This window comes from Peromyscus eremicus, chromosome 1 (genome assembly GCF_949786415.1).
Source record: "Peromyscus eremicus chromosome 1, PerEre_H2_v1, whole genome shotgun sequence".
In the NCBI taxonomy this organism is placed as follows: Eukaryota; Metazoa; Chordata; class Mammalia; order Rodentia; family Cricetidae; genus Peromyscus; species Peromyscus eremicus.
This window is the reverse complement of record NC_081416.1, coordinates 110,176,440-110,188,792: the sequence shown is the minus strand read 5'-3', so window position 1 is coordinate 110,188,792 and position 12,353 is coordinate 110,176,440.

Genomic DNA, 12,353 nt, shown 5'->3' with positions numbered 1-12,353 from the left:
CAATACGCCCAACCCAGTGTGGGCTCACTTCCTAGAAAAGGGAGAGAGGAGAGAGAAAATGAGAGACAGACAGACAGACAGAATTCTGTTAACAAATCTTACCTCTAAGGGTCTCAGTTTCTTCATTTGCAAAACAGAGACAATGCTATTATCTAACCCAAAGTGCTATTCTAAGGATTGAAAAGGACGATGCATAGAAACTCTATCACAGTACCTGGTGGAAAGAAGATATTAAATAACGAAGGAAGATGTGCAAGCAGACAAGCTAACAGCCTGCTACTCCATTGACCAGTGGTTGCGGGCTTAAGACAAAGTTGGGCAGATATGTAGCAGTTCTGATCATCTGAAGTTTATTAGATTTCAGATTTATGTAACGGCAAGTTTTCATGCTGCAGTCTTGACAACTTGAGATTATTAGGCCTAGATTGTGAAAATGTTGGGGTCTTGAATATGAAAATAAATTTGTAGGGTTGCCCAGTTCTGTATCTGGGCTTTTAAACAAGAATTCATGAAAGTATCTATTATAGATATAGATAATATTATTGATATTTGTAACACAAATTGCTAAATGATCTTATTAATAAAAAAAAGCCCAGAGCCAGATATTGGGGTTAAAGCTGAAAGATCAGAGAAACAGAACAAGCCATAGCTAACCTCACCTGGCCAACTCCTCAGCCAATCCTGCTTCCTCAGACTGGAAGCCTCTGAGTCCTCACCCCAAAGTGTCTCTGCTGAACTGCTGCTAAAAAGCTTCTAGTTCCTGGTCCTCACACCTTATATACCTTTCTGCTTTCTGCCATCACTTCTTGGGATTAAAGGCCTGTGTCCTTCCCAAGCAAAGACATGAGATCTCAAATCCTGGGATTAAAGGTGTGTGCCACCACTGTCTGGCCTCTAAGTCTAATCTAGTGGTTGGCTCCATCCTCTGATCCCCAGATAAGTTTTATTTGTTATAGTACAAATAAAATATCACCACAGATATCTATGATACATCATATAATAGAAAACTCTCACTTTTATCTTGTATGAGTTAATATATGATAGTTAAAGCAGGAAAAGGCTTTGTAAAGTCAGTGTGTTCCCAAACTCCTCTCCTCTCCATTGAGTTAGAAACGCGTGCTGGGAGGTAGTCACTAATGCCATGCTTACTTCTCCAATGTTGTTGCAGAATAGTTGCAGATAGAAATCCTCCAAAGCCTGTGTTAATAGGCTAATGCTTTGGACAGCCTGGTTTTCTTTGACACCATCAGCCATCTCTTGTGAAGAACTAAAGGCAAGATCCCACAGCACTACAGAAGCTTCACTCAGACATTTGAGAGCTACTTCTACAAGCGTTTTTGTAGCCATCATGGAAAATCAGTGTGGAAAACATCTTCCTCCTAGGAAACACCCACTCTGCTCCTCTCTTCCGTGAGAAGAACACTTGAAAAATTTACTCTCTAATATGCAGCAAAGGTCATCATCAACAACTGTATCCTCCCTGCTAATCCTTGGGTTTTCCATCAGCTGGTGTAATTTCTATGTTGATATCAGCACAGGAAAGGAGGCACAGTGCTGAGGAACACTGAGAGCATATAGACTCCACAGGCTGGTGGAATTCCTAGTTAAAAAACACGTCCCCCATCACTTCTACTCAACTATTCTCAAGTCCATTTCTGACTATGGGTACGTTCAAACAAATCACTTTCTGGGGAGTAATTCAAAGAGCTGGATACTGTTGTTGGTTGTTTTATACTCTTTTGGCTTCTTTCTCTTTTGGAGGGCCCACCACTCAGCTCCCAAATAACTCACACACAAAGGCTTATTCTTAATTATAAATGCCCAGCCTTGGCTTGGCTTGTTTCTTGCCAGCTTTTCTTAACTTAAATTATTCCATCTACCTTTTGCCTATGGGCTTTTCCCTTTTCTTACTTCTGTATCTCTTACTTTCACTCCCACTCCATGACTGGCTGTGTGCCTGGGTCTCTGGCCCCTGGCATCCTCCTCTCCTTGTTCTCTTGCTCTTCTTTTTTTTCCAGATTTCTTTTCCAATTTATTCTTTCTGCCTGACAGCCCCACCTATCCTTTCTCCTGCCTCACTATTGGTCGTTCAGCCCTTTATTAGACCATTAGGCTTTTTAGACAGGCACAGTAACAGAGCTTCACAGAGTTAAACAAATGCAACACAAATAAAAGTAACACACCTTAAAATAACATTCTACAATAGGGTACATCTTGAAATAAAAAAAGCTTGATTGAAGGCATGCAAGAACTATAAGGGAGCTAGTAATTAGGTCCCGGTGCCAAACTCCTAGAGAGAAGAGAAACATATTTAAGTGGACAGCATCTGTGCTGTTTCTTGTGAGGCATGTACCTATCAGAATCAGTGAGCTATAGAAAAGGCCAAGAGCAAAAAGCAGACTGTAGCAGCAGATCTGTGCTTCAAGGCATATGGATTTGACATTCAGAAGTAGAGTGCAGGTTACCAAGCTCAGGTTTGCATCCTCCAAAAATACACATGTTGAAACCCCAATCCCTGGTGTGAGCGTGTCTCAGGAGGAGTCTCTGGGCCATAATTAGGTCATGAAAGTGGAGCCTCCTGGGTGACTTTTAATAGACTGATAAGAAGTGGGAGAAGACTTGCTCCTCAGTCTCTTTCCTCATTGTGTGAAGATAGAACATTTGTGAAGAAGAGAGCCCACACACATGATCTCAGGTTTTCTGGCTTCAAGAAAGTGAGCAAGTATTTGCTCCTAAGCCTGCCACCCCATGGTACTTTGGTTATGGCAGTCTGAGCTGAGGAAGACACCAAGGCAAGAACCTTGAGGGAACAAGAAAAGTGCAGCAGAAGGAGCCTTGGAAGTGTTGGCCAAGGCAAAAGTGCTGTGGGATAATCCTCTCGTACACTGTAAAGATTTGTCACTCAAATTGGTTTAATAAAATGCTAATTGGCCAGTGGCCAGGCAGGAAGTATAGATGGATGATGGGAAAGAGAAGATCAGAGTCAGGAGTCACCAGCCAGACACACAGGGAGCAGGAGATGAAAGTGTCATGCTAATACAGGTACACCTGCATGGCAGAGCACGAATAAGGAATATGGGTTAACTTAACATGTAAGAGTTAGCTAGTAACAAGCCTGAGTTATTGGCTGGGCATTTACAAGCAACATTAAGCCTCCAAGTCAATTATTTGGGAAGCGTCCTTGGGGTATCTGGGAACAGGTGGGTGGGAGAGAACCATTCATTTACACACAAGGAGCCCCAAGATAAAAGCAGATGACAGGAGGCAGAGCCACCACATGAGCTTTCCTTGAGGTCACACAACTCAACAGCCCAAACTGACAGTTTAGAGCCCTCTAAAGTGGATGGACACTAACTATTCTAGGTCCTCTGTTTCAGCTACAAGTAGCTAGCAAGATGTTTTTAAGAACATGAAATAAGAAAGTTCTTTTTCTTCTAACTTCTCTTCTAGACTGTTAGTTTAAAAATTGATATCTTTTCTATTTTGGGTAAAGTTCACATTGAAAGTATTTTTCCCAAACCTACTGTTTAGTCTTTACAAGCAAAAATCACCTTCTCTTGATCCTTTTAAATTGTTTGCTCTAAGAGCCTTACTATGGAAAACTAGTGCCCAAGGTGAGTCTAAACTGAGAAAGGGCACTGGATGTATAGAAGAAAAAAATGTTTTTTTCAAAATATAAATCCTTATGCACGATGCTGAACTGAGATGATGAAATCTACTGTGCAGAGCTGTGGGGGAAACATGCTGAAGGTGAAGTGTCTACTACAGTGCCAGGCGTACAGTAGGGCTTCCGTGAAGTTTTGCTCACGTAATTCTGTTTTTAGTGGCTGTTTCTTTGACACTAAAGATAAAAAAAAAAAAAAAATGTTCTTTCCAGACTCAGCCAAGAGGGTGTTTGAAGAGTTGGGACACTAAAAGTGACTCCAACGTTCCCACTTTAACAGTCACTGCTTTACCGTTTGCAGTCCCCCTATGACGAATGTTTTTCCTGACCCAGAACCTTTGAAGTTATGACAGTGTGGAATGTAGCTGAAGTTTTGTCAGAGAATCAAGGAGTCTTAGAATAGAGGTTCCTCATTGTCCTGTGAGGCTCCCTAACCCTTAGGCGTCTCGGAAAGTAATGCCTCAAGTTCAACAATAGAAAACATCTTTACAGAAACTCAAAATTTATCACATCAGCTAAAATAAAAGTACAGGTTTTTTAAAATACATATATAGCTTCCATAATCTTCATTTATTTATTTATTTAGATGTGTACAGGTGTTTTGCTTGCATGTGTGTCTGTGCACCACATGTGTGTCTGGTGCCCACAGAGGCCAGAAGAGGGCATCAGATCTCCTAGAACAGTTGCTATAGATGGTTACAGTCACCATGTGGGTGCTGGGAATCAAACGCTCTGGGAAAGTAACCAGTGCTCTTAATCACTGAGCCATCTCTCCCACCCCAAAGGCTAAGTTTCTTTAGGGTAAAAGTAATATCAACTCTGTTATCCTAGCTTAGCTTTTGCTCATCATAGCTGTGATTCTGTGTCAACATCATCAGAATCTCTAGGATAAAATGGGTGGGTAACAGTTTTACATACTCATTGGTAGCCTCGGTCTTCCAATGGAACAAATCCAGAGAACATATAACCCTGGACCTGTAGTACAGCAACTGGAGTCATATTTCCTTCATTATGTTGGTGTATGAACCATGACTGTGACTGCTGTGATTATGCAGTTCATGACACTAAATACAAACCACATTACTAATAACCACATAAATAACGGCCCCTAAGAAAGCACTGATGAACACATGAACTTTTTCTTAATAAGTGCTGTTTACTTGGGTAACTTGTTTTTTTTCAAAACACATAATTCATGAAGGAAGAAAAACGTGGGGGCAGGAGGTTGGGGTGTCAAGATTTGAAAACTCTTTTGTTTAAAGTGCAGTGTGTGTGTGTGTGTGTGTGTGTGTGTGTAAATGCATGCATACTGGTTCATGTATGTGTGTGAGAGAATGCAGATGTGTGTACAGTTGCATATGCATGCTTTTTGCATGTGATTGTAGAGGTCAGAGGTCTGACTCAGGTGATTTTTGAGATGACAGCTCTCACTAGAATCCAGGTCCTGCTGATTAGGGTGATGGACTGACCAATGAACTCTAGGGATCTGTCCGTCTCTTCCTCCCCATGTACCTCTGTGTTGGGATTACAGGTGCACTTTACCACACCTGCCTGGCATTCTTCATGGGTGCTGAGGATCAGACTCAGGCCTTCAGACCTGTACAGCAAGCACTGTACTAACCGAGCCGTCTCCTCAAGCCCTGCTAACTTTAATATTAGTTTACTTTATTAATTCTCTAAAACGTCTGATGCTGCAAAAACTACTGAGTCCCTCTAAGTGTTTATATTTTAACTTACTGAATACCAGAGCAATAGTCTTCACTGCCTCTGAGCCTGTCCTACCCCCAAAGTTCCTATTAACACAGGCCCAGACAGCCAGTTTGTCAAATGTACATAGAATGAAAAACTATGAACAAGAGCTTACACGATGAATGGGAAAAATCAGTGTTATAAAGATTACAGCAATATGAAACCATGAATTCAAATTCATGACAAGTCACAAAAGAACAGAAGGTTTAGACCTCCCTGTAACACTTGTCAGAACACTGCCTCTTTAATCATGCCCCTGCCTTGGAGGTTCCTACTAGTAACAACTCAGTGTGAGCAGCTTCGTGGCAGAGCTCACACTAATTTAGCTGTGTTACTAGAATTTGAGGGGTTGGGGTAGTGGGAGTCCCGGTGTGCCTTCCTTATCTGACCACAGGAGTTAGTCGTTAAGCAATGCATAGAATGCCTGCTATTAAAAGAATGTATTCTCACTCTTTCCACTTCAGTGATGGAGATTTAATACCATCTTGTAGTTTAGATTTCTGTGACAGTTTATCCCAAACAGCTCAATCCCTTTTCAATACAACACTGAGAATTACATGTATTGGCGAGACTCCTTCTAAATTGTGCTTTTCTTATGGAAAAAGAGAGCCAGCCAGAGTTCTCCTATTAGAAGAAAAATGAATCATTAACTACTGTTAATTTAACTGGTTTATTGAAAATGCCAAACTCAATGGACTGTGATAAGGAATTCCATTTTACCCTTTTCCATCCCTGCCTTCTGATACGCCCGGCCATGAGGAAATCAAGGCAGATCTCACGACTTCAAAGTTACTTTGAGGTAATTAAAGTTTAGTGAAGTGCAACTTAAAGCTACAATCCCACAGGCATTTCAAAGATTCTTCTCCCAAACCTGGGCTTGCTGCCTTCTCTTCCCTTCACTAAATCTGATCGCCACCTGATTAGAGACAGGATGTGAGACATGGAATGCAGCGAGTTGAGTTGTTACCCAACAAAAGATGTTCTAATACCTGGAACCTGTGATTGGAAACTTCCTTGGGAAAAAAAGAGTCTTTGTAAGTGTAATTGTGTTAAAGGTGCTAAGCTGAGATAATGCCAGGCAGGCTTTAAATCCAATGACATTGCAGTATAAGAGTTGGCATAGAGACACACACAGAGGAGAGGAGAGGCAAGGTGACCAGGGACTGACTGGAATGGTGTAGCCACAAGCCAAGGAGCATTTGGACTCACTAGAAGCTCAAAGAGCAAGAGAAATAATATCTCATAGAGCTTTCAGAGGAAAAGCAGTCCGCTGACACCTTAACTTTAATGTCCCGAATTGTTGGAGAATAAATCTAGGATAGTGTAAGCAACCAATCTCATAGCAATGTATTACAGTAGCCCTAGGAAATTAACACAAAGGGCTGAAAGACAAAAGGCCTTTTGATTCAGATTTTGTTTCCTGTCGTGCTCTTGGAACAATCAATGTTCATTCAGAAGTAGGTGTTCCAAAGCTGGATTTGTCACTAGATGCAAGATCCGCTTTTTTTGTTAGGAGCCTCGTGGGATCCTGGCTTCAGAGACTAGCTCCAGCATTAGTTCCATGTGACTTTCTGCTCAGACAGTTTTCAGGTGGGATGTTGAACACAACATCCTCTTAAGTCTATAATCCTCTCCAAAAACAGGATAAGAAGTACTCTGGGGCCCTCCTGGGTACCACATCCTAGAATTCTTAGCTATTTCCCTGGTATTGCTTTGAGACCTCCTGGGCACTGGTCACCCCAAAGCATCTATCTCTTTCCTCTCCCGTCACCGACTACCCAGCCAACCTCTGCTTTTCAAACTCCCCACCTTGCAAGGCTGCTTGCAAGCTCTCTCAGGAGTGGTCTAATGCTGGTCCACCTGGTGGGCCCAAGTTAGTTTACCAATAAGCATCTAGCCAGAAACCAGGACCCTTCTCTTCTGTGACAAAGGTCCTGCTCACGCACGGTGCCTTGGCATCTTCTTTGTCTATGGACTTTTCTCAGTCACAGGCTCTCATCTTCTACTAACAGAGTGTTGAGAGTGAGCAATAGAGAACCCCTTCAACTGAGACCACTGGAGGTCGTGTCTGGTGGCTCCTTGTTTTCTGTAGGACATAGAGTACTGCCTGTTCATCTTGGTTTTGATCTGTTACTAAAATTGTGAATTAATAGGAAAAAATTCCATCCAATACCCTGTCATACACTGTACAGAATTTGCAAGATTTCTAAAATGCAAATATATTGTGCAACTCTCAAAGCTTTCTCTACCAATTATCATTTATTATAGATCACTTCTTATTCTGTCCATGATCTTTTTATCTTCTTGGCTTGTTAGAACTAATGATTAGGTTTTAAAACCCCAACTCAGAGTCTATTCATTCTTATAAACTTCCTCTCTATGGTAGTTCCAGGGCTCAGTGTCTGGATTCTTTATCCATCTCATCTCTTGCTTAAAATGAGAAAATATCTATCTGAACTATGAATCGTCTTTAAAAATATAAGAGAAGAAACAAAATAAGTCTGCCATGTGTGGTTATTCTAATTTATTCATAGGGAGGGACTTCTCACGGGAGGGACTGCTCCCATTCCACCAGAACCTTGCTGGTGATGACCCACTGAGTAACCTCTGGCATCCAGAAAACTTCCCAAAGAGAAAAGGTTCTATTCTTGGCACCATCTTTCATTAATTATAAAGCCTAGATGATTCCTCAACTTTAGAATTATATAATTTCATGTGCTCTATAATTACTGGAGGTTGTAGACAGTTTCCAACTAAGCTTCAAATCTTCTGACTCATAAGGAAACTCTAATCCTCCCCTCTGTTACTAAATCTTATTAAAGAAAGTATTTTTAAAGCTATGTGGATGTATCATGGATAGGTGTGCTACATTACACAGTGTTCCTGTACATTATAGACCAACAAAGGTCATAAATATGATGGAGGTTATTAGACATTTATTTGGATGCCTGGGTATGTCACTGATTTACATGTGAAGCCTCGTGAAGAAGAACTTGCATGTAACTACAGTTGGCTGATTTTATGTCTATTTGACTTGGTGGGTCTACAAGGCCTGAATGCATGCTTCTCCTCCAGGAAATCATAGTAAACAAAAAAAGAAAACTGTCTTCAGGATAGACTTGAATTAGAAGCAGGGACAGGAGTAAACAGAAGTTCCAAGTGTGGTATAAGGTTGTCCTGGAGCCCACTTCATCATGTGCACTGAAAAGGAGAGGTAAAGCAACTGGATCCCTAGAGATGCTCTCCACTCTTCCGGAGAACTGCCTTCTTCTTGGAGCTGGTAAATCTACACCAACCATGGAAAGAAGAGTGCTAGGCATGCATCCCCGCCTTCCTCTGCCCCATCAGGAGAGATCCCACAGTTTCAAGCAACAACAGCTGAGAAAGCAGCCAGCCGCAGGGCTTCGGAAGTTATGGTGGCCAGTGACGCAAGAAGAACAGAAACAGAGTTATAGCAATGACTGGATCTCTCTATCTCTCTGTCTCTCTGTCTCTGTCTCTCTGTGTCTCTCTCTCTCTGTCTCTGTCTCTCTGTGTCTCTCTCTCTCTGTCTCTGACTCTCTGTCTCTCTCTGTCACACACACACACACACACACACACACACACACACACACACACACTTCTTTGCTGCAGGAAAGGACCAGAGCAGCCAGAGGTGTGGCTCAAATCACAGAACCTGACTCTGCTAAGTAGATTACAAACCTTCTCCTCTGCCAGATGGACTGCTAGATATGCACAAACTTAGGGGTAGCTGAGGTCCTTGTATTTGAAGTTGCTGAAATGGAAGTAGATCAAGAAAAGTAAAGGTCGTGTGGGAGAATGAACTTACCTGCAACACGAGGTAATTGGGGCCCATGAGGTCATACAACTCCCATTTTGGTAGAAACTGACACAGTACCTAAAAGCATATTCGTGTTTTGTCATTTAAAAACAACAAAACTCTGTGAGTATTCAGCCTCTGCCCCAGGGCTATATCTGCTCTGGAGATATACAAATATCTCATACAGAGCTTTTGAAATTTGAGCCCATAAAAAATCAGTCAAGTCCAATTTAACCAATGTTTATTCAGTACCACATGCTCGGAACTGTTTTGTGGGAATACAGATGCAGTATGGAAATAATACTTAACATTTACCGAAGGTTTACTGTGTGCAGTAACTTAATCCCCACAGCCATTGTGTGAGCTAATTACTATTAGGATCAGGCTTGCTTTATAGACAACATGGGCTTTCAGAAGGATTAAGCAAATTCCCTCAGGATCACACGCCAGTGATCTTGCCAGAACCAGGATTCAGCTCCACATGCTGTGACTCCAAAGAGAAAACTCTGAGTTACTATACAATAATATATAATTATTGTACTGTATAATAATGTATACAATACATTAATATTGGGCGAAAGTCTGAGATGATGGCTTGAAATGGCAACCTTGGCTCACATGCTTTCTTTCATCATGCAAATAAAAGCATTGTATAGCATGCCCTTGATGCTTAGACCTCAGAATCTGCTTTGAAACAGCAGCGTGGAGCCTGTTACAAATAAAAACAAAGATAAATAAGATCTACAGCTAATTGTGGTGCCTGAAAGCAACACAGCATCTCTTTAGTCCGTAGCATTTCTACAGGGCTTGCTATGTCTCCACTTTCACCTTTGAAAGCCATTCTTCCAGATTTGAGGCCAAGCTGAAAGTGCAAAGCTAAGGGAAAGGAAATCAACCTGTCCTTAGAAGTACAGACATGTCTGATAAGAAGCCTGCGACTGGAAAACTGGTAGTCTTTCCAGGGAGAACCCTGGCTCCTTAGTCAAAATCCACACTGGGTCTCACAGCCCAGTGAATGCGGCTCTGTGTGCCACCTGAAGGCCAGATAACATCCATCGCAATAACACCCTGCACAAGCTAAACTCAAGAGCTGTGAATCCACAAAGGAAACAAATTACATCTCCTTGGGGGAAGGCTGGGTGAATCAGGCAAAGGGATTTGAGGCTGAATACCAGCTGAGAGAGGGGTCGAGTGGCTAAACCTTGTGAGACGGCAACACAAAAACTAATTGAGGTAATAAAGAGCCGAGGAGAGCCCAGGTTCTCTAGAAACAACAGCCTGTCTTAATCTCACCAATTATACAGAGAGAAAACACGCTTTTAAAAACACTTCGAACGGAAGTAACCCAAACTCTCCAGTGAAAACTCGGGATTCCTCCGGCTTGCCGGTGAGTTTTGTCCCACAAAGAAAAGACTGTCAGCGGGGAGAACCTCTCCCTTGCCCCTCCTTTGTGGAAGTGTATGAGGACTGTTGCAAAGTCAATTAGGAAACGGGGAGAGATGCTCATTACAGCTTAGCAAGTTCGGAGGCTGTGAAGGAGCCAGGGAAGCAGCCAGTGGCCAGGGTCAGCTGGTCCAGGGGATGCTGAATGGGCCAGATGGTCAAATCACACCGTGGACAAAGAGCCCTCCCCTCACCCTACTGGGCTGCCGCTCTGACCTCCAAACAAACAAGGAGGGCACAGATTTGTTCCCCCTTATCAGCTGTGTGGCTCAGCAGCTGCCGCCATGGGTTTCTGTTTCCGAAGCCTGCCTTCTCCCGACAGTTGCCCTTTTTGTCTAACTTTTGTGTGAGGGAAGAGGAGGTGGAGGGGCCGGAACATAATGGTGGGATGGCGCAGTGGCTGTCAGAGGAGGGAGCGCTTGAATGGAGGATTTCAAGAAGGGCAGACAATAGATTCCCCCCCCCACACACACACACACCGCCCCGCCCCTTAAACAACCTCTGGGAAATCCACCGGCCTGGAAAACACACAGAAAGCACTGATGACTCGGACCAAAGACAACATTTCTTTTCAGAACCCATATCGCGGAATGGAAGCAGAGCCGTGTATGAAACAGCCTGGGCATTGTTAGGGCTTAAACAAGCCCTGAAAATAAGAGCTGTCCTTGAGGCAGGGCTAGGACTCCAAGCAGGCCTGCTGAGATCTAACTGCGGAACAAAATGAGAATGCAGAGAAAGCCTGTTGAGAAAGGCGATGTATCGTGTTCTTCTATCTGGGAGCAATTATACCTGCTCTAACAATCACTTAGGAAGGCTGCAAGAGTTTATAAACAGATTCCAAAGTGTTCTTGCGATAACAAGGCAGGGAAAGCTGAAGTTAAAAATGTGATTAGGTAAAAGTATATCCTTTTCTCGTTCAAGTTAGCTATTGTGGTTATGACAGTGAAGTAGAACAGAGAGGAGGGCAGTGCACCAAAAACAAAGAACGGGTTTTCTTTTGCTCCAAAACCGCTTAATTGTTCTTTGTTGTGTTTCAGACTGTCCAATAGCTGTTTCTTCTCATTTGATAAACAGAAAGCCTGAAGTCAAGAAACCGAGTCACGGTGAGGAGTGAGGGATAGCCGAGAAGTGGGAGAGGGCTAAGAAGAGAGGGAGAATCCGTTTCCCTGGAAACGCTTCGCACAAAGGAGATCAGAGGGAAAGGAAGGAGAGGCTCCTGCTCCCACTCTGACTGGTGGTTACACAAGCCTGTGCGAGGGCTCGTGCAGGATCGCGGGCTCGTGCAGGATCGGGGGCTCGTGCAGGATCGGGGGCTCGTGCAGGATCGCGGGCTCGTGCAGGATCGAGGGCTCGTGCAGGATCGAGGGCTGGTGCAGGATCGAGGGCTCGTGCAGGATCGAGGGCTCGTGCAGGATCGAGGGCTCGTGCAGGATCGAGGGCTCGTGCAGGATCGAGGGCTCGTGCAGGATCGAGGGCTCATGATAGAGAAGGCGAGGATGAGGTGACTGGCTATCAGACCAGAACGGTCTGTTTGTGGTTCACCACACATCAGGCCTGCTGGAGCGCTTCACAGATCTAAGTCTTTGGTGTCCTAGAACCACTATGGCATCTGGAGTCCAGATTTAAGTCCCAGCCCACTCAGGCGAAGTAACTCCTCTGGTTTGTGTCCTGGTTTGA